This window comes from Parasteatoda tepidariorum, chromosome 11 (assembly GCF_982258835.1).
Source record: "Parasteatoda tepidariorum strain Cologne lab strain chromosome 11, Ptep-v5.0, whole genome shotgun sequence".
Lineage (NCBI taxonomy): Eukaryota > Metazoa > Arthropoda > Arachnida > Araneae > Theridiidae > Parasteatoda > Parasteatoda tepidariorum.
This window is the reverse complement of record NC_141765.1, coordinates 84298854-84319894: the sequence shown is the minus strand read 5'-3', so window position 1 is coordinate 84319894 and position 21041 is coordinate 84298854. Positions and strand designations below refer to the sequence as shown.

The 21041-nt window shown below is 31.4% G+C and overlaps 1 long non-coding RNA gene across 1 annotated transcript in view; it reads left to right on the top strand.

The window, feature by feature from the left end:
* Window positions 1-10598, top strand: part of LOC139427036 (uncharacterized) — a 34835-nt gene extending 24237 nt beyond the window's left edge. Inside the window, exon 3 of the long non-coding RNA XR_011638179.2 lies at window positions 10521-10598. This is a non-coding gene — a long non-coding RNA (uncharacterized LOC139427036). The remainder of the gene's footprint in view (window positions 1-10520) is intronic.
* The last annotated feature ends 10443 nt before the right edge of the window (window positions 10599-21041 follow it).

Sequence of the window (21041 nt, the reverse complement as noted above, 5' to 3'; positions counted from 1 at the left end):
TGACCGACACCCTGAGTGCTCCAATAATTTATCTAAAAGTTAACCTATCTTCTAAAATCAATGAATAAATGCACTCATTCTCGGAAGTTAATTATTTTCTCTTGATTTTTATTCTACTTGTTTAATACAGATGTAAAAATACAAGTTTCGAGTCAAACTAAGTTGAAAATAAATGAGTAAGTCTGTCAATAAAATATACAACTCTAATTATAGCACGTTTAATGATTAACTTGTGGAAAGGCATTTTTCTAAAGCGTATTTGAGTAGTGATAGTGGTTTGATACTAAATAAATAATAGTTTTATTACTCAATAAGAATAATGAATAGAGTATTGGTAATTTTATCACTGAAATTCGACGAAGATCCTTTATATTATTAACATTTCTAAGCACTAAATTACAAAAACATAATTGAAGTCAGGTAATGTATATATTGTCAATACTGTATTGTAATACCTATTCGAATCTGGTGTTGAAAAACTCCAAAAACTTTATTTCAAGTTAATACCAAATCTAGCGTTCATACGCGCTTCAAAGGGTATAGTTAAATCTAAAAACAAATAATTGAAGAATCTTATACCAAGCTCATATGTGTTTACTTCATTCAGGATTTATTTTCGTCAAGTTTGGCGCATGATTGGAAACGGTCAGACGACAATGGTATAGTTTGTTTACATAATCGAGCAGGAGAATATGAGAGTTTTGGGTCGTCTCCTCACTGCTGAATTTTCTACAAAAACCGAGGTTATCTGAAATAAAAGACATGAATGTTTTTAGTTTTGTTATTTATATAATCATGCTCTTATAAAAGATTTTCAGAAATCTGTCAACTGTATTAAATAATTTTAAAATGTTTAATCTTTAATTCACTTCTATTTTGTCAAACCTAGTTCATCTTAATATTCTCTCTGTGAGGCAGGTTTATTCGATTAACAAGCTAATTTTATTTTAAGAATTAATGTCTTAATGCTTCTTATATTAATAATTCTTTCTTCATTTTGTATTATAAGTGTCCCAAATCCTCATGGTAAAAATTGTTTCCCGATGGCGCTGCGAGCGCCGAGGAAAATAATAACTTTTTTTTCCAAAAACTTTCAAGTTAGTTGTTGTAATGGAACTCAAGATGTGGCTTGCTGCAATTAACTGTTATAATCCTTCATCACTCTTTTAAATAACATAAATCATGAATCATTTCATTTTATGTATATTCATCATCTTTACCGCCTTGTAGTTTAGAAACAATAAATGTTTGAACAGTAAGAATAACTCATATGTGTATCATATCTTACTGTAATTATAAATTTTATCGTTTCAGAATACCAAAAAATGGCGGGAGTTACTTTACAGCAATAATGTAAAATAATTTTCTTGATCTTTCGCTATACCAGGAAATATCCATAGTTCTTGGTGCAGTGGAACAACCGAGAGTTATGCATGGGGTTACACAACACCACTTTGGTGTATAGTAGTTGACACCATTTTTGGTGTTGAGATTTGCTAAAAAATTTAACACAGAGTGAAGACTGTAAGTGCTACTATTAGTGTAAAAAGTTTTGAACGTGCCACTCCTTTTTAATTCACATATCCCATCTATACAGTACTTATTTGAAATAAAATAAAATGCGCAATGAGAAATGAATATAAAGTTTTACAATACCAAAAGTTAAAGAAAATAAAAATATGAAATCAGAATCTTAAAACCTTTTTTAAAAATTTTTTTTTTTAAATAAAGTCATAGATGAACTACAATAAAATTAAACTGAACCTTCGTGGCTCAGGGGATAGAGCGCTCACCCCCCAATGAGGTTGCCCGGATCGCGACTTTACACATTGTCGACTCCCGGGCACTTCTTTGGCACCGTATTTTGAAATTCGCCAATCTTACATTCGCCAAGTCGGGATTCAAATTTTCTCGCGAAAATCTTCGAATATTAATTCGCGCATGTTTCACTTGCGACATACGATTTAAAAAACGCATGAGTGAACATGTGGTGTGAATAAATTTAGCTGCTTTAAAAAATTTTGTGTATTATCATTCTCTTTTTATTCGGACTTCCTGAAACACATATTTATTTCTTACTTTTTTATTTCCTTTTTAGGATAAAGTTTTGTTGTGGGAGTAGGATATATGAGTAGGGTATAGCTTTTTAATTATTTTTATAAAATTATAGCAAATAATTTATGGTGTCTTTACTAAGTATGTGGACACAATATTCTATAATGCAGCAGGGTTTTGTACCTTATTGTTTAGTTTTTAGAACCTTTAATTTAAGTAACTACACAATTTATGAGTTTTAAGCATTTTCTTTTTATATACGTGTAATGATGAGGAGATTGTAGCTGTCAGCTTTATACATGAATTTATTCTTTTTTACTTTTCTGACATTGATATCTATGATTAAATTTGATGTAATGATTCCTATTTGCAGTGCCAACAATATTTGCGTCCAAACAATTGTACTTAGCTTTGACACTTTTTTGTAAATGTTATGTCCCAAACGATAAATTCCTTCATACGTATTAGCCAACTCCACAGCTTTGGTAGCAAAGACTGAAAAATTTGTAGCAGTTAAAGTATATTTATGAGGTGAACACAATTTTGATTAAAGAAAACTTTTTATGATTTGTAAAATAAAAATATAATGTAAACAGTAAGCATCAACTTTGACATTCTCATATCATAACTGTATAACAATATAAGGACAATCTGTTTATTTATTTCTGATTCATTAAAGACAAGATATTGAGTCAAAAAAGAGAATCTTAACAATTTTTAAATTTAATAATTTTCTTTAAATAAAGAAAGTAGTTTTAAAGCAATTGGGTTGAAAGGCTGAGGACTTACACTTTTCTCAAAAAAATTAATCGATGTTATGATAATAAAACAAAACTCCTGCGATCAGTTATCTCAGCAATAGTAAGATTTTTATTATCAAATAAGAAACAATTATTACCATTCTGCAAGGAACAAATAAAATAAAATAGGTCATACAGTTTTCAGACACACAGACTGCATGACAATCCAAGAATAAATATTTGAACTTTTAAAGCAAATTGCATACAATAAAAGCTATTGTGTAAAAAAAAATTAAAAAACAATTTGTTACAAATGAGACTATTATATGATTCCAGCAATGGAAAAATTCTTTCGGAATTTTAAAGACTAATGAAGACTATTAAATAATAACAGAAAAGTTTTCTGTGTCTCTTTTGTCTCATTTTTGAAGCAGAATATAAATTAAAATACACATCTCACTTTTTCTGATCCTGCTTTTCTCTGAATCTTTCTTATTAAAATAGATGAATCGTGTTAAATTACGTTACCTTAAGTTAGTAAATGTGTTTTCGCACTTAGGAGGAAAAAAAGGCCGAATTTTAGATTGATAATAAATGTAATAATTTTCATAGTATTTTTTCCATATCTTATTTAGAAGCCCAAAAATTGAATAAAAAAAATTATAAAATATATAGACCAATTGTTGAGTTATAGAATCTAATAAGCTGAAGTTGTTATAAAATTATGAATAAAAAGTTACAAGATGGATATGTTATGAAATTAATGAAGCATAGAATGAAAGGATAAATATATATAGCAACATATATGATAAAATTAATTAGGAAACAATTAAAACGAAGGTGAGTAATTTCAGATATATACAAATAATAGTGATAGAAGCAAGAAAAATGGAAAATATCGGAATTTTCCCTGACGAATTTAAGAAACATTAAAAAAAGTTAAGCAGCCACAACTTTAAGTTTCAATAAATATGATTTGATGTTATAAAAAATAAATTAACTATACGAAAATAGTAGTGAATATGTCATAGATTTGTTTCTTTATGTCATGGCTTCACTAAAAATATTTTTTCTCCTTGCTTTCCTAATAGCACGCATTTTACAGAAAATATTTGAACAAATTTAATGAAAATATTTTCAAATTTTTTTAAAGACTCTCTTATGAAGAAAATACTGTCAATCAAAAGTTGTTCAGTATAAAATATATGCAATTTTTTTAAGATATTGTAAGCATTTTGAAGAATACATATTTTTTCCAAAATAGAAATAATTGATAAAACCTGGTAAAAATGAAGGAAATGAAAATAATTATTTTTCAAACTGAGTAAAATTTTTTTAATACTTTTATCTTTAAAAATATGTACACTTAATAATGTCATGATTTATATAGGGAATTATTTTTTTAAACTTTGTTTATTAAGTAAGATATTCAAAAGAAATTCATTATTCTGAATAATTGACTATTTTATTACTCCAGATTTTTATTTAATTTACAAGAATAGTTTCTATTTGAAATTTTTTTTAATCGAAATATGTATGTAATTAACTGAAATAATTGTGTGTATGTAAATTTTTCTTCCTCTTTCTTTTAAGAAGAACGAAGTATTTTGTTCTCGTTATTTGAATTTTTCTAGTCTTAAACGAGGATAAAATTTTAACTTAATTCAACAAGCAACTTTTAAAAATATCCATGAGCGCGAAGATTCATTTATGACTTTTGCGAGTGCTGTAGAGGCGAGCGTAGGGTTGCCTCTGAGTGAGGGTTACTAGATAAGGCGGTGAAACAGTTGACAAATAAAACCGCGGCGAGTGGAGGTGCCCGGGAGTCGACAATGTGTAAAGTCGCGCCCGGATCCGAATCCCAACGATGGTTGGTTGATACGAATTTTGCACCCGTCTCGCATCGACTACAGTGCTAACGTAAAATATACTCAGTGGTGGACAAACCATGGGTTAAAGATCCCTTGCTGCCAGACTAACCTTACTGTGAGGTTTTCATGGTTTTCTTCTCCATGAAGCGTAAATGCGAGTTAGTTCTATCAAAAAAGTCTTTCACTATGGCAAATTTCTCCCAATACTTGATCAAGGAGTTCCCTTGTCTTCGGAATTGTGTTCAAAATTACAAGGCTACGGAATTGAACATTGGTAGTCTTCAACTCAAAAAATTGGGTCGGCTATTCAACGACGATTATAAAATTATAAAAAATAAAATTAAACTATTTTAAAACAATTATGGAAATAAATACATTATAACACAAAGTGAACACACAACACAATTGTCACCTTCAGTGTAAAAAGCTTAAAACATGCCACTCCATTTTAATTTACATATCCCTCCTATTTGGAAATAAAATTAAATTTGCAATGAAAAATGAATAAATTTAGTTTTACAATGCCAAGAATTAAAGAAAATGATATATAAAAAATCAGAAGAGTAATATGTTTTAAAATTCTTTTCTTATAAATTCATAGTTGAACAACAATAAAAATTTGATTGTAATAAGACAAATTGTTGAATTCAATTTACATTTTGCAAGAAAATTCATTTCAATGACGGAAAATAAACTTTCGAAGCCATTTTCTTAAGAAATTAAAGTCCCTTTTATGTTTTTTTTTTCTGATGCTGTAATTATAATCAAACACATATATTTTAGTATTTTTCAGAAATAAAGAGCAGTCTTATAGTTACTAAAAATATCTGTCAGATTAGCGGAATTATTTTTGTTCTAAAATAAAAAAAATCTGAAACAAAAAAATTTCAAACAATTTTATCAATTATTGATTTTGTAAATTAAGGAAATTTCAATGATGAATAACTGCTCTCTTATAGTTCTAAATAAATGCAAATAAGTGCAATTCTTAAATATTATTGTTTGGAAGATTTCACTCAGTAAAAGACACCGATGTTTCGTGCTGTATTTCACAACCATAAATTATTAAAATACTAAGTATAACATTTTTCACTTAATTTGAACTAAATTAATACAAAATAATGACAAAAGAATTAAAAATATGTTTAATGAAAATTCTGCTTCAAAAGGTTAAGGAGTGCTCATATTGTGGTATAGCAATGTGAAACTCACTATTAACTGATTGAAATTTTTTTAATTCGGGATGAGTTTAAAGCCATTCAAAATGCCGCATGCATGCGTCAAAAAAAGATTATATTTCTCAACGGAACCTCACCAAATTAGATAATTTTTCATAGGATTTCACAAATATGATCCCTCCTTAAGAATCCGTGTTAAAACTTATATCAATTAACATATAAGGAGGGGAAAATGAAAACGTTATCGAAATTTAACGAATCACTAATGAAAAAGCATGACTAAAAACAAGCTGCGCAGGATCAGTGCGTAGTTTTGGGGAGCGTTTGGGGGACAAAACCCCCTCCGAAATTAAACATTACTAGCTTAATGAACTATTCTACGATAAGTAGGATGTAGATAGAAAAAAGTATTCATTATTCATTCTTTTAAATTTAAATGATTAGAATATATATATATATATATATATATATATATATATATATATATATATATATATATATATATATATATATATATATGCTGCGGTCAGTGTGAGTGTGGGTAACCACTTGGATCAGTCTGCGTAGGGCCCGAGGGTGTGAGATATTGGTTCTCGTTAATCTGTTCGACCGTAACATCTTCAACTTCGCGTGCAGATCGTCGGGCTACTGAAGCGGGGTGGCATCCCCTCTGCAGAGATTCAAAATTGCAATGGCATGTCTTTGGATCATCCTCAGGGATGTTATGAAATGAAGCAAAATACATTTTTGTAATAAATACATTTTGATTTATACTTAAAGCAAAAATGTTGATGCAGATATTATGTCCTTTCTTTTGACAGATTAATAATAGGTACATTCCAGTGTTCTCATTAATATGCAATCGAGAAAGATGTACAGGCATGTAAAAGTTTTATTTGGCAAATTAAGATAGCTGAATAAACTAAGGTAACTGCAATTAATCTACGTATGAATAAGAAAGTATACACGGTGCTTTACTGTATTTGAGATTTCACGTTTAATCAAAAATTGCGTGATTTCGCTAGTACAATTATGTCAAAAATAGCGAAATACAAGTTCAAGGATTACTATATCGTCAAAAATAAGCTTTTTATATCAAAGAGTAAAAAACCAATAAGAAAAAGAAGGATCTTAAACTTCAGAAGAGGAACAGTACTTATTATTAGAAATTGACCTTTTCTTATTCCTCACAAATTGAAGAAAATTATAATGTAATAATAATGTTTATATTAAAGAAGATGTTCTTCTTTTTTCTATTTTTGATCATACAGTTATTATATATAGATTTCAAATAGCTCGATATTATTTTGTAGAATACAACAATAAAGTTTCCTTACAAAAATGAAAAATACGAAACTCATCCATAAATTAAGTTTCAATCACCATGAAGCACCTAAACAACTTAAATTAATGAAACATGTTTGATGCAATGGAAAATTTAAATTTATTATTTTTATTGCAGATAATCAAGTGTTTAATATTGATTATAAAATGCCAAAAACAGCTCAATGAGTAAAAGAAAACATTTGTAAACTTTTTCTTCTATTCCTATATTTTTTACAAACAATAAATAAAAACAAAGATCTTTACATGTTTCTAAAAGTTTCTAGCTTTAAAATAAGCTCTGCAGTGCTGTTTCAGACAATAAGAACAAAAGATGCTTAAATAGTTATACAGTATAGTGAACATGGTTTATAGTGAACTCCCAGATATAGTGAACGAAATATTCGTTCCCGTGCCTAGCTATATACATATAATATGTTATTTTTCGTGGATACAGTGAACCAAAAGAAGAGAGGAAATTGGATATTATGAACTTTTTTCTGTTTTCGAATGATTTTTTTCTTCATTTTTTAGTACTTTTGAAATTTCTGCGTAAAATACATATACCAATTTTTAAAACCATCCATTAAATGGAATGTAGCCATAAGCATTTTTTCTTGTTTGCTTCTTCTATCTCAGTTTCCTATCCCTAAATAAAGGCCATCCCTAAATTTTCTGTGCACAAGACGAAGAGTAATAAAAGTAAAAGTTAACTAATTTTTTGTTACTACATATAGTTTTTTAAACATTTTTGTATTTCTTTTTATTGGTCATTTATTTAAATAATGTGTAATAAAACGGAGCAGTTCGGTAAAATTAGTAAAAATTGTTTGCATTACTCATATAGTGAACTACCGGTTATATTTAACAAAACTTTTGGTACCTTGAAAGTTCACCATAGCAAGGTTTGACAGTATAATTCAATGGATACTTGAAACAGAGTATCATTTCAGGTTCTACAAAGAAATCGCCGATGGAAGAACTAAAGTGAAAGCCCCAAAAAGGACTTCACAAATTGCCAGTAAATTCTGGTGGTGCCTCATGAAAGGTAGCTTCTATCTTGTGAACCATCTCATTGATATCATTATTCTATGGTTGTTGTGGAAGCATCATGATGGGATCAATCGAAACGTGTCTTTTACTTTGCAGTTTTCATTTGAGTCCCTTTTTTAATCTAAAACTTGCAGGTCAATTTTAACTAAGAACTAATTATTTTTTCAACTTAATATTAAATCTGCGATACCTAAGTTATAAATTTTGAGAAAACTATTTATTTAAAAACTTTTTGAAAATGGGCTAAATTTGAGAAAAATTCGTAAAATATTTTGTCCGTTTCGTATTGGTTTGGGCAAAAAAAATCTCTAAAGAATGGCAAAAAAATTTTGCCAAGCGCACGGCGTGATAAATAATGGAGTTGGAAGAGTCATGTTTAAGATACTTATAATAAAATTAATTTAAACGATTTCTTGTTAGAGTTTTAGATGGATGCGGAATTTTGGAATTTTCTACTCAAAGTTATAGAAATTTTATTCTATTATAATAGTTTAACCTTTTATATTTAGCCTTTCAAAATGCAAATATTATAGCTTCCGATGAAGGAGAAAAGTAACTTTTTGCACAGGGGTGGAATAAAATTATGAAAACACCTCTATACTTATTAATTTTTTCATATTTTTTAAGAAATACTTAGAAAATTATTTTATAACTTTCGAAGTGAATAGATCATGCTATTTCTCATACATATCTATAGAATGTAAAGCTTTTGGAGATTTGATGAACCGTCAATGCGTTACGAATGAAAAAGAATGTTTTTTGAACACCCTGTACCAAAATTACAGCAAAATGCTTGTAACTTATATCAATTACTTTGTTTATAATGTGCAGTAACTGCACCGAATTTCATTAGGATATTTTTATAAAAAACTTTTTTTTCTTACCTTAGTTTTCTTACTATAACTGCAGAAGTATTTCATAAAATTTTACAATCTTTTTGGAGCAATTTTTAATTAATTAAAAAATAACTTTATAAAATTTTAAAAAAAATCGTATTAAACTGGGCGAAGATATGAGTATTTAAAGTAATCCTTTTATTCTACGCATGCGCGAAAACATTAAAAAAATTGTTTTTTCATAGCTTTGTTTTGAATTGTATTTGCTATCTAAAGAAGAAAGTCTGATTTGAATATCGTGAAAATGTAAAAGGTTTCTAGAAATTTTCTAATTAGTTTTTGTACTTTTTTATCGAAATTCTAATTGGTAAGGAATTTTCACAAATATTATTTTGCATCATATAACAAAATTTGATAACAAATGATAACACCTAAAAATTATGGTCCAGACCACAAAACGGGATGACATTAGGAAAAAAACACGCTAAATGAAACGTACTCTTATAGGGGATATCTTTAAACAATGCTGATGTCTTTTCTAACAACTCTAGTTCAATAGTACAAAATAAAATTAGTGGAAAACCGCTTACCATTCATAGCTTTCTATCAAAATTTATTCAAACAGTTTAGAAAATTGCTACAAACGTTTTAAATTTTTAAGATATTCAAATCGGATTTTTTTCATATGTTACTATTCAAAACAAAATTACGAAGAAAATAAAAAAAAATTTTAATATTTTTCGCCCATGCGCAGTATGAATGGGCGGCTTTAAATGTTTACATCTTTCACAATTGTAAACGAACTTTTTCAAATTTTAGAATAATATTTTCGTTATTAATTAAAAATTACGATAAAAATTTTGCTTTTTTTAATGTAAGAATGTCTTTATCTCCATGAAAATTTAAGCTAGCTTTAAGAAATTTTGTGCAATAATTGCATATACTAACCAAAGTAATTGATACAAGTTTTAAGCTTATTTCTGTATTTTTTGGCACAAGATGTTCGAAAATACAAATTTTCGTTCGTAATTTATTGCCTTTCCCTCAAACCTCTAAAAGCTATAAACTTTATTGATATGTATTTGAATTTGCATAGCCTAATAACTTCTAAAGTTTTAAAATAATTCTCTGAGTATTTCTAGAAAAATGTAAAAAAAAATCAGTTATTATTGGAAGTGTTTCCATAATTTTCTTCAACCCCTAAGGATCTTTGTAAAGTGAATGATTTAAACCTGCTACGTATTCAAGATAAAAACAGTAACTTTTGTTTATTTAGGCTTCTAAATAAACAAAATTAATTTTATGCATGATTTTCGAAGATTGAAAACTATCTTTAATGAAGAAAGAGACACGAAATTTTCAGTGATAAATAACAGAAATATTCCATTAGCCCACATTAACACCATGTCTACACTCGCCTACTTTCCTCTAGAGCTTATTTACCCTTAAACTTTTTTTCTTTAGGAAATTTGGAACCATCAAAACAAGAAATAAGAATGGCTGATTTGGATCGATATTCCAGTTAAACCAATTGATTAGCTGTCCTACTCTATTACTTTTCTTTAATGAATTAAGAATTATAATAAAGTTTATTTCTTTGTTTTTGAGTTGATAACAATACATACAAAACATATTTTCTCTATATTTCTTACCTTTCCTTCGACAGTATTGGATTCTTGACTTTCAAAATATGAAGAAGCTGCAATCTTCAAAGTTTGTTTCCGATAGTTAAAGCAGGAGAGCAGTCTAAAGTTTGGTCCCTTATAATGTTAATTTCACTTTTTGAGTATTTCGCTATAACTCGAAAATTTTTGAACAAAATTATAAAACTCAATTATTCAGAAGTAATTTCACGTGAAAAAAAATTTCATAATTATTTATTATTTTTTATAAATGTATTTAATAATAGACGAAAACTTTCTTGCATTTTAATGTATAAAAATTTTTACATCATTTTAAAGAACATAATTTTAAGTAATAAAACACAAAAGTTATACGAAAGCGATTGAATAGTTCTCAAGAAATCAAATTTTAAACATAATACATTTAAAATTGAAAAACTCAGAAATTATTCAGCTGATTTCGTTCAAATTTTGTATTAAGTCATTTAAAACTACATACTATAAAATAATGTAAATATTTGTATACTTTACATTTTTGTGCCATGCGAACTGTGCAAAGTAAAAATTTAGAACAAGAAAAACACAGTAAACAAGTACAAAGAAAAACATATTTCTTTTATTTACTAATTGTGTAATTTCTGTTACACATACGCCATAAAAAATGGTTATTCCTAATTAACCATTTTTTTTTTAATCGATAAGGTAGTTTTCGATGATATGCTCAATGCGGACATTTTGTCAATCTGAGGACATTACTATCTTCACTTATAAGAAGAGGACGGATAATGGGTTAGAGTCCCTTTGCTGTCAGACTAACCGTGGGAGGTTTACGTGGTTTTCCTCTCCATGTAAAGCAAATGCGGTACGTTTCATTAAAAAGTCATCCACTATGGCGAATTTCTCCCAATACTTGATTCAGGAGTTTTTGCTTATCTTCTGGATTGGGTTCAAATTACAAGACTACGGAGTTGAACATTGGTAGTCGTAAACCCAAAATTGGGTCGGCTGTTCAACGACTGGTATAAAATAAAATAAAACCAAAAGCTTGAGTCGTGCTGGCAATGGGGATAGAGAGCTCGCCTCCTTATGAGTTTACCTGGGTGCGACTCCCAGTGATACCTGGTCGATACGAATTCTGCCCGCTGCTTGCACCGACTGCAAAGATGACACAAAATATCCTTAATAGTAGACGGACCCTGGGTTAGAATCCACTTGCCATTTGGCTAACTGTGGATGACTTCCGTAGTTTTTCTCTCCATGTATCTCAAATGTAGGTTAATTCCATCAAAAAGACTTCCACAAAGGATAATTACTTCCAATGCTTGATCCAGGACTTTCCTTGTCTTCTGGATTGGGTAGAAAATTACACGCTATTTTTTTAACTATTTCTGATGGAGTAGCACGTGCATTTTAGCTAAAGAATAATCCTGTTTGATAAAGAATCCTCTTTATTGTAGTTCCTAAGACAACTTAGTAGGTATAGGTATTACAAGTCTATTTTAATATTTTAACTCATATGTGAGCAATTATAATTGAATTCACAAGCATATATAAATATATACATTATTTAAGAGCAAATTAAAACAAAAAAGGTTGATAAAACAGACTTACTAGTACTTCATTTCTTCCAAATAATTTAAAAATGGAATTCTTTAACGTTAAATGGTGTGATGTATTGCGAAATTGTTTTCTTTATTGGATGCGGAGAAAGTATGCATGCATTATAGTTAGCGTCAAAAGGCGTGGTCACGTGATGACGATGGGGTAGAAGTTAGGACAGTCTTCGTGTCCCCCCTTATCCCTCAGGGGCATTAAACAACTTTCCATATGGACACAAACAAAAAACTTGACCCTCAGAATTTTCTGAGAAAAAGATGTCTCAACAGAAAGTTGAGTGTAATGGTTAGTAAAAAGAACACATTCTCGTCTTTATGTTTTTAATTTGTGATTAAATTCACGCTTAATTTTATCATTCATAAGAGTTTCCTGTACTTTACAAATTCGAACTGGTTGTAAGCCTAAAACAAATTTAAGAAAATTAATATCAAAATATAAATAAAGTGTAAGGTTTGCCTTGCCTTGAGTGTTATCGCTTATTTGGCTATATTTGTGTAAAAAGACAACGTTTGATATTTTTTAGGTTGAATTGGCTTACGAGGTATTCCAAATTAATTTATTGCTTGTTTCGTTGAAATTTAAATTGAAAGAATGCGTTATATTGTAAACACTATTGGCATAAAATATTAGATGGAGCACTTTATCAAGTTCAGGCATAAAAATCAATTGGAAGTAATAACCCGAAAGTCGTGCGACGAATTTTAATCCCTAGCGCCATCTGTGCTTAGCTTTACACGGTCAACCATCAATAACAATATTCTCATTTTCACTGGATGGCGACAGGTATTGCATGCAGAAAGAATGATCCCCAAGCAGTTTTACTTAGGGTTATTCACACTGCACACGATTGGAGTAGACGCGCGAGTTAATTCTTGCAAAATACGTGTAGAACAGACTGCTCACTCATGCGTGAATCGCTTTTATGTGCCATCTCATACAGTGCGAATGCTACATTAAAGTTAATTGCTGAAAGATTACCTGGTTTAATCCGGAGTATGAACCAGCCTATTTTTGGGAAGGGAATTTTTAACACAGTTGTTAATTATTTTTTTTTAATTCTCATTCAAATCAACTTGTCCCACTATTCGCGATCGCAACACTCGAATACGCCATCTGGGGAGAGACCGGTTTCATGCTTTTAGCCCTTCTCTTTTCCCTCTCCTCCTCTTTTCAGTTGTACAGGAATGTACTACGACATTTTCCCTTTTCTTAATATTTTTCCTTTTTATTTAATAAAAATATTTTTTAAAATTTCCGTGATACTTTTCTTTAGAACTATGTTTTATGTAGTTTTCAGTTCCATACAGTTTTCCAACTTAAAAGATTTTATTCTATATGAAATTCAAGAGAGCAACTATTGTACTTCCTTCCTCTATGACTTTCCACACGCTAATGCGGAAAGCATGCGAAGTGTTGCCATAGGTAGAGAGTTCTGCTCTACGCCACCTGCAGCCCATTTCGATCGCCATTAGCCCTTCTCCCTTCCCTCTCCTCCTCTTTTCAGTTGTATAGGAATGTACTACGATATTTTCCCTTTTCTTAATATTTTTCCTTTTTACTTAATAAGAATATTTTTTAAAATTTCCATAATATTTTTCTTTAGAACTATGTTTAATGTAGTTTTCAGTTCCATATAGTTTTTCAAGTTAAAAGATTTCAATCTATATGAAAATCAAGAGAGAAACTAACGTACTTCCTTCCTCTATGACTTTCCACACGCTAATGGGGAAAGCATGTGAAGTGTTGCCATAGGAAAAGAGTTCTGCTCTACGCCACCTGCAGCCCATTTCGATCGCCAATTGACAGATCGTCTGACTCGGCTCCCAGTTTATCACGGAAGTCAAGCACCATTGGCGATCGAAATGGGCTACAGGTGGCGTATTGCAGAACTCTCAACCTATGATAACACTTCGCATGCATTCACCTTTAGCGTGTGGAGAGTCATAGAAAAAGGAAGTACATTAGTTTCTGTCTTGATTTTCAAATAGATTAAAAACTTTTAAGTTAGGAAACTGTGTGGAACTAAAAACTAATTAAACATACTTCTAAAAGAAAGCGTCATGGAAATTTCAAAACACGTTTCTCAACAATTAAATACGAAAATATATTAAGAAAAGGAAAAATATCGTAGTACATTACAATACAACTGAAAAGAGGAGCAGAGGGAAAGGGAAGGACCAAAGGCATGGAACCGGTCTTCCCCCTTGATGGTGTATCGAGCGTCAATTCGAAAAGCTCATGCATGAGCGTCTCCCATGCTATCGCAACCAAGTCTAGGACATTCGAATGTTGTGTGATGTACATAGGTACTTATTATTTGCGTCGCACTAGAGCTGCGCAATGGGCTATTGACGGTTTCTTTCACACAATTTCACTGCGTCACAAAAAGACACAAATTGCGTGGTTTCGATTTTGCTGATTTAAGTATGCGTTCGCACGTTAATGCGAGTGTACGCATGAACAAGCAATTCCTGATAAGGGCCACTTTCATTGCATGTGAATGAGAACCTGATTGACAGGTATTTTGGCAATAATTTTTACTCATTTTATCAGGGTCATTTTAATAGAATGCAGGGCCCCCCGGGCACAGAAATGCTTAGGGCCCCTTTAACATGCTGTTACTGTTTAACTACTTTTATACTGTTTAAAATTGAACTAAAAAATTTCCCATAAATAAAATCATGCATTTTAAAACTATGCATAATTAATTAAAATAAGATGGTAAACATTTGCAATTCTGGAATAATAAACTAATTTGGAAAACCATGAGCGCTAATAAAAATAGTTATTAAAAAACATAAAGATATAACAATTATAAAAAAATCAAATGGTATTAATCATTTCGTCAAACTTAGCAGTTATTAAAACATCTTTCAGTGCACATCATCCAGAACCAGTTTAAAAGTTGATGTCCGATAGTGCTGGGTAATTCTGTACTCTTTCAATTATTACTTTGTTTAACTCATTTTAAATACTAAACAGAGTTGGTGATGGTCACGCATTTTTAGAGACATTATGACTTAACATAAAACTTTACTCACATTAATTTATTTTATATAGATATTTTTGAAGGTACGCAATGATGTGTAAACATTTTAAAATTGCATATTTGTGTTTTTATTTAAAATGATGCAAATTCACTTCAGCAATTAAACTCAGCAATTCAATTAAACTTCACAAATAAAACTTGCGCTAAAATTTAATTTCATTGGTTTAAACCAAACGATTGAGCTGGCTGGTTTAAACCTGTCAGCTTGACTCGGCATTAAAATAATGTACTTAAGAGTCACGAGACATGAAACAATTTTTTCGCCAAATACTTATCTAACTTCTTAATACTATACTTACATAAAATAGTTATTATATGACACTAACATTAAAACGACAACACCAACTGTGGGACATAAAAAATATTTTCATTAGCGAAAAAATCGTATTTTATATTTCCCATCAAAAAGTCCTCCACGATGGCACATTTCTCCCACTACTTGATCCAGGAGTTCCCTTGTTTTCTGTTTTGGGTTCAAAATTACGAGGCTACGGAGTTGCACACTTGAAGGTGTAAACTCAAAATTGAGTCGGGTGTTCAACGGCGGTTATAAAATAAAATAGAAAATATTGTGATCAAAAATTCTAACTTGTTTTGAATTCGTGATTTGAAAATAACATACATTTGAAAATGATGACTGGCAAGCACATTCTCTTCTTACAGATACATCATATATTATGATCTAATATATGTGTTCACATGTTTCCAATTTAGACTTTCAATATTATTTTGGTTGTTCTCAGCATAAAGTAATTACAAGAAATCGTTTACATGTAAGTTAATTTTTTAATTTCATTTTACTCTTTATATTTATTTATTTTTTTAAAATCTGCATGTAAGTTAATTTTTGCTTCTCATTTTAAGGTTTTTTTTTTAAATCTGTTTTTCAAATCTTTTTACTTAAGTCTTTAATTATATTAAAAAGTATTAGCCTAATATTATCTTTATACATATTTTATGATAAAAAATATTTAGTCACTGTATTTTATTTAGTAAACGGTAAATAGTTATATATCCCTTTTAATAAGTTATATTTAATTTTAATTAAAATTTATGTGAAACTGTATTCACTCAACGTCTGAAATTAAAATAATAAACGCGAAGTCACTTTTTTAAAATTCTAAGTCAGTATTAAGATTTAACTTTTCCCACTATTGCTAAAATTAACAATAAAAATATTTAACGAGTTTTTATAGTAAGAAAATAGTTAAATAAGAATTTCAAGAAACAATTTTATGAACGAAGATACGATGGTAAACCAAGAAAATGATTCAATCTAAATTTTGTCCATATGGAATCGGAAACAAAGCCTGTGGTGCCTACTTTATCAACAATTTGTTAAAAGACAATTTCATACAGAAACTATGACATGTCAAGGACTATGATTCTGTAATTGAATAGAAATAGAAACTATTCAATTACAGAATAATAATCCGTAATAGTATAGAAACTCTATAAATTTTATACTGAATAAAATGAAATATAATTTTAGAATCAACTAGTTACCGGTCAACAATGTTTTAATAGAATAAAATATTTTGGAACGTTTATGTTAATAATTTATAAGTTAAATGCAACAGTCTGAGAAAATAGTAATGATTTAGAAGAGCTCAGAAAATTTTGTTTTTCTCTCAACCTAAAATTTCTAAATGCTAATAATTTAGGAAGAATATTTCTAAAGTTTAAATTAGGTTAATTAAAGTTAAAATTTTCAGGATGCTTTCTTTTAGAACTATGTTTAATGTAGTTTTCAGTTCCATATAGTTTCCCAACTTAAAGGATTATAATCTACATGAAAATCAAGACAAAAACTAACGTACTTCCTTCTTCTGTGACTCTCCACACGCTAATGGTTAAAGCATGCGAAGCGCTGCAATATGTAGAGAGTTCTGCTCTTCACCACCGGTCGCCTATTTCGATAGCCAATATTTCACCAACCAGGCACTCGTTCTCCCTCGACGGTGATGTCCCAAGGTGGACTGATCGTAAAGATACGTTTCTCAGTAGAACACCGAAGTCAAGTATCACTGACTGCCGTCAGTAAGCGGTGGGTGACCATTTTGATCAGCATGCGTAGGGACCGAGAGTGCGCGGTATCAGTTCTCGTTAAACTTTTCTACCGTATAGTGCTTGACTTTGCGTGCAGGACGCTGGGCTACCGAAGCGGGGGTGCCACCCCTTCTGCTGAGGATCAAAATTGCGATGGCACTTCTCCCTTTCTCCAATCCCCTTTCTCCAATATTTTCCCCATTTAGGTAGGTAGGCACTTTATATACGTCACACTAGAGCTGTTCAATATGCCCTCGATATTTTGATCTTCAGCAGAGGGGATGGGCAACCTGCCCGCGAAGTCGAGCACTTTATGGTAGAACAGTTTAATGAGGACCGATACCGCGCACCCTTGGTCCCTAAGCAGGCTGGTCCCTGCGCAGGCGTTTTTACGATCAGTCCACTTTGGGACTTTTTCCCATTTAATTATAAAAAATATTTTCTAAAATATCCCTGACGCTTTCTTTAAGAGGCTTTGTTTAAAATGCAGTTTTGAGTTCCTTACAGCTTCTTAACTTGAAACATTTTAATCTGTTTGAAAATCAAGATGAAACCTCATATTTTTATATTTCCTTCTATGACTATCCACATGGCATTGCCATAGGTAGAGAGTTCTGATCTGCTCCACCTGTAACATATTATGATGCAACGTTCTTATTGCATGCAATTTTTTTTCGTTAAAAAAGAAGATTTGACTTGGCTAAGAAAGCAAAAAGTGAAATTAATATTGGCGATCGCAACGCTTGAATACGCCATCTGGGGAGAGACCGGTTTCATGCATTTGGCCCTTCTCCCTTCCCTCTCCTCCTCTTTTGAGTTGTACAGGAATGTTCTACGATATTTTCCCTTTTCTTAATATTTTTCCTTTTGATTTAATAAAAATATTTTCTTAAATTTCCGTGATGCTTTTCTTCAGAAATATATTTAATTCAGTTTTCAGTTTCATATAGTTTTCCAGTTTAAAAGATTTTAATCTATATGAAAATCAAGAGAAAACTAACGTACTTCCTTCCTCTATGACTCTCCACACGCTAATAGAGAAAGCATGTGAAGTGTTGCCATAGGTATAGAAAGTTCTGCTCTACTCCACCTGCAGCTAATTTCGATCGCCAATTAAGGGACTGTTCTCAGCGCATACGAATAATTTATACGTGAATGGGATCTTTAAAAGTGAATTTTTAGTTGCATTGAAACAGTTCCTAAGACCCCCAAACTTCCACCCACCCTCCAGTATAAACTGTTTTTACCAAGTAGACCGATCTTCCTTCCCCTAATTTTTTTTTATTTGTTGGTTTCGAAAAATGTATGTGCATTCAACGAATCGGCTCCTTTGATAATTATAATTATCAAAGGAGCCGATTCGTATAGTTCGTATCGTTCGAGTATACTCGAATTTAAACTTGCTTAACCTATACTGAAAACTTTCAACATGCATAAAATTCTTTTATTTCACATTTTCAGTTAGTAAATAACCAAAATCATTCGTATTGGTGACTTAAAATTATTATCCGCAAAAATAAAAGTAAATTTAAATGGAAGAATTTAACTTCGCATGATTAAGCTGTTAAACAGTAGTTAAATACTTTATAATGTCTTATTATTTGTTCGTTCTCAGATAAATACGGATATAGAAAACTGTTTGGCGCAGCGTATCTAAAATTTCTAGTAAAAATCTGCTTTCTGCTTCTGTCTGCAGTTAGAAGCTAACATATGTGAAGGCCGCTTTAGGATGACATCTATTTTACATTCTGCTCAATGTACAAAGCAGAAGCTTAAATTTTATAAAAATCTTGTTGTTGTTGTTGTTGTAGTTAATTTACGTCGCACTAGAGCTGCACGATGGGCTATTGGCGACGGTCTGGGAAACACCCCTGAGGATGATCCGAAGACATGCCATCGCAATTTTGATCCTCTGCAGAGGGGATGGCACCCCCGCTTCGGTAGCCCGACGACCTACACGCGAAGTCGAGCACTTTACGGTAGAACAGTTTAACGAGGACCGATACCGCGCACCCTCGGTCCCTACGCAGACTGATCCAAGTTGTCACCCACCCGCACACTGACCGCAGCCAGTGATGCTTGACTTCGGTGATCTGCTGGGAACCGTGTCTTAACGATCAGTCCACTGCGGGACTTATAAAAATCTCAAATGTATTTTAGAGATAATATAAAAAATTCCCGTACCAGGTGATCAGAATCAATAATAAGGAAAGCTTGTCAGACAAAGAGTAAAAACGACAATCAAAATGTGATACAATATATAAAATTGAAATTCAATAACACATTTAATAACAAGGTAAAAATCTGTGGTATGGATGGGTGGCCTAATGTAAACAATAACAAGCGTGGCTAAACCGGAAGAAATTTAGAAAATTTCCGGTGTATCCCTCCGCTTATGTTATGACTACGAGGCGATGTGTGAACAAGTCTAATATTCTATGCAGTTTTGTTATTTGCGATCGCAACACTCGAATACGCCATCTGGGGAGAGACCGGTTTCATGCCTTTAGCCCTTCTCCCTTCCTTCTCCTCCTCTTTTCAGTTGTATAGGAATGTACTACGATATTTTCCCTTTTCTTAATATTTTTCCTTTTTATTTAATAAGAATATTTTTTAAAATTTCCATAATAGTTTTCTTTAGAACTATGTTTAATGTAGTTTTCAGTTCCATATAGTTTTTCAAGTTAAGAGATTTCAATCTATATGAAAATCAAGAAAGAAACTAACGTACTTCCTTCCTCTATGACTTTCCACACGCTAATGGGGAAAGCATGTGAAGTGTTGCCATAGGAAAAGAGTTCTGCTCTACGCCACCTGCAGCCCATTTCGATCGCCAATTGTAATTCGGGTTCAGATCTAAACATAATTGTACCATTCATAAGAGCTTTCAGAAATGTATTGATTCTCAGAGGTCGTAAGGTCGAGAAAAATTTTGGAAAGTTAATATCTCATTGTGAATAATTCTACAGGTTTGCCATGTTTTGTATTTTATCCCTCATTTGGCCACATTTGAATAAAATGTCGCCAAAAATATCTTTTTATGTTAGCCTAATTAGAAAATATTTTAATGATTATAATATTAATATGATAGACGCCCGGTGGCTGAGCGGTAGCGCTTCGCGCTGTCGTGCCACAGGTCCTTGGTTTGATCCTCGGGCCGGGCAAGGCTGACTCAGCCTTTCATCCCTTCAGTGGGTCGATAAATGAGTACCAAGCATGCTTGGGAACTAAACACTGGGGGTTCCGCGTTCGGCTGACCACCTGACCGGAACATCTGCTCCTGCACCCCAGAGCCCAAGGTCAAGAAAACTGAGATGGGCACAGTAGGCCTTGGCCCTCTATGGGCTGTCGTGCCGCTGAGTTTTTTTTAGAGAGTTATTAATATGATAATACTGAAGTTTAAAGGCTGAAAGAAAGAACTCGGTACATGTGAAATACTGCAAAAGATACGATGCAATAATATGATGGGGCGTTTTTTCAATCTGCGGCGTAAAAATATATCGGAAGCAGTAACCCGGAAATCTTGCGAGAGCAATTTAACCACTAGCGCCACCACCCATAGCTTTACACGATCACCGATCCATATCAGGTTCTTATATGTTTTTAGCGCCACCTTTTAACTTGAAGTTGAAGCTACTAAAAATCAAA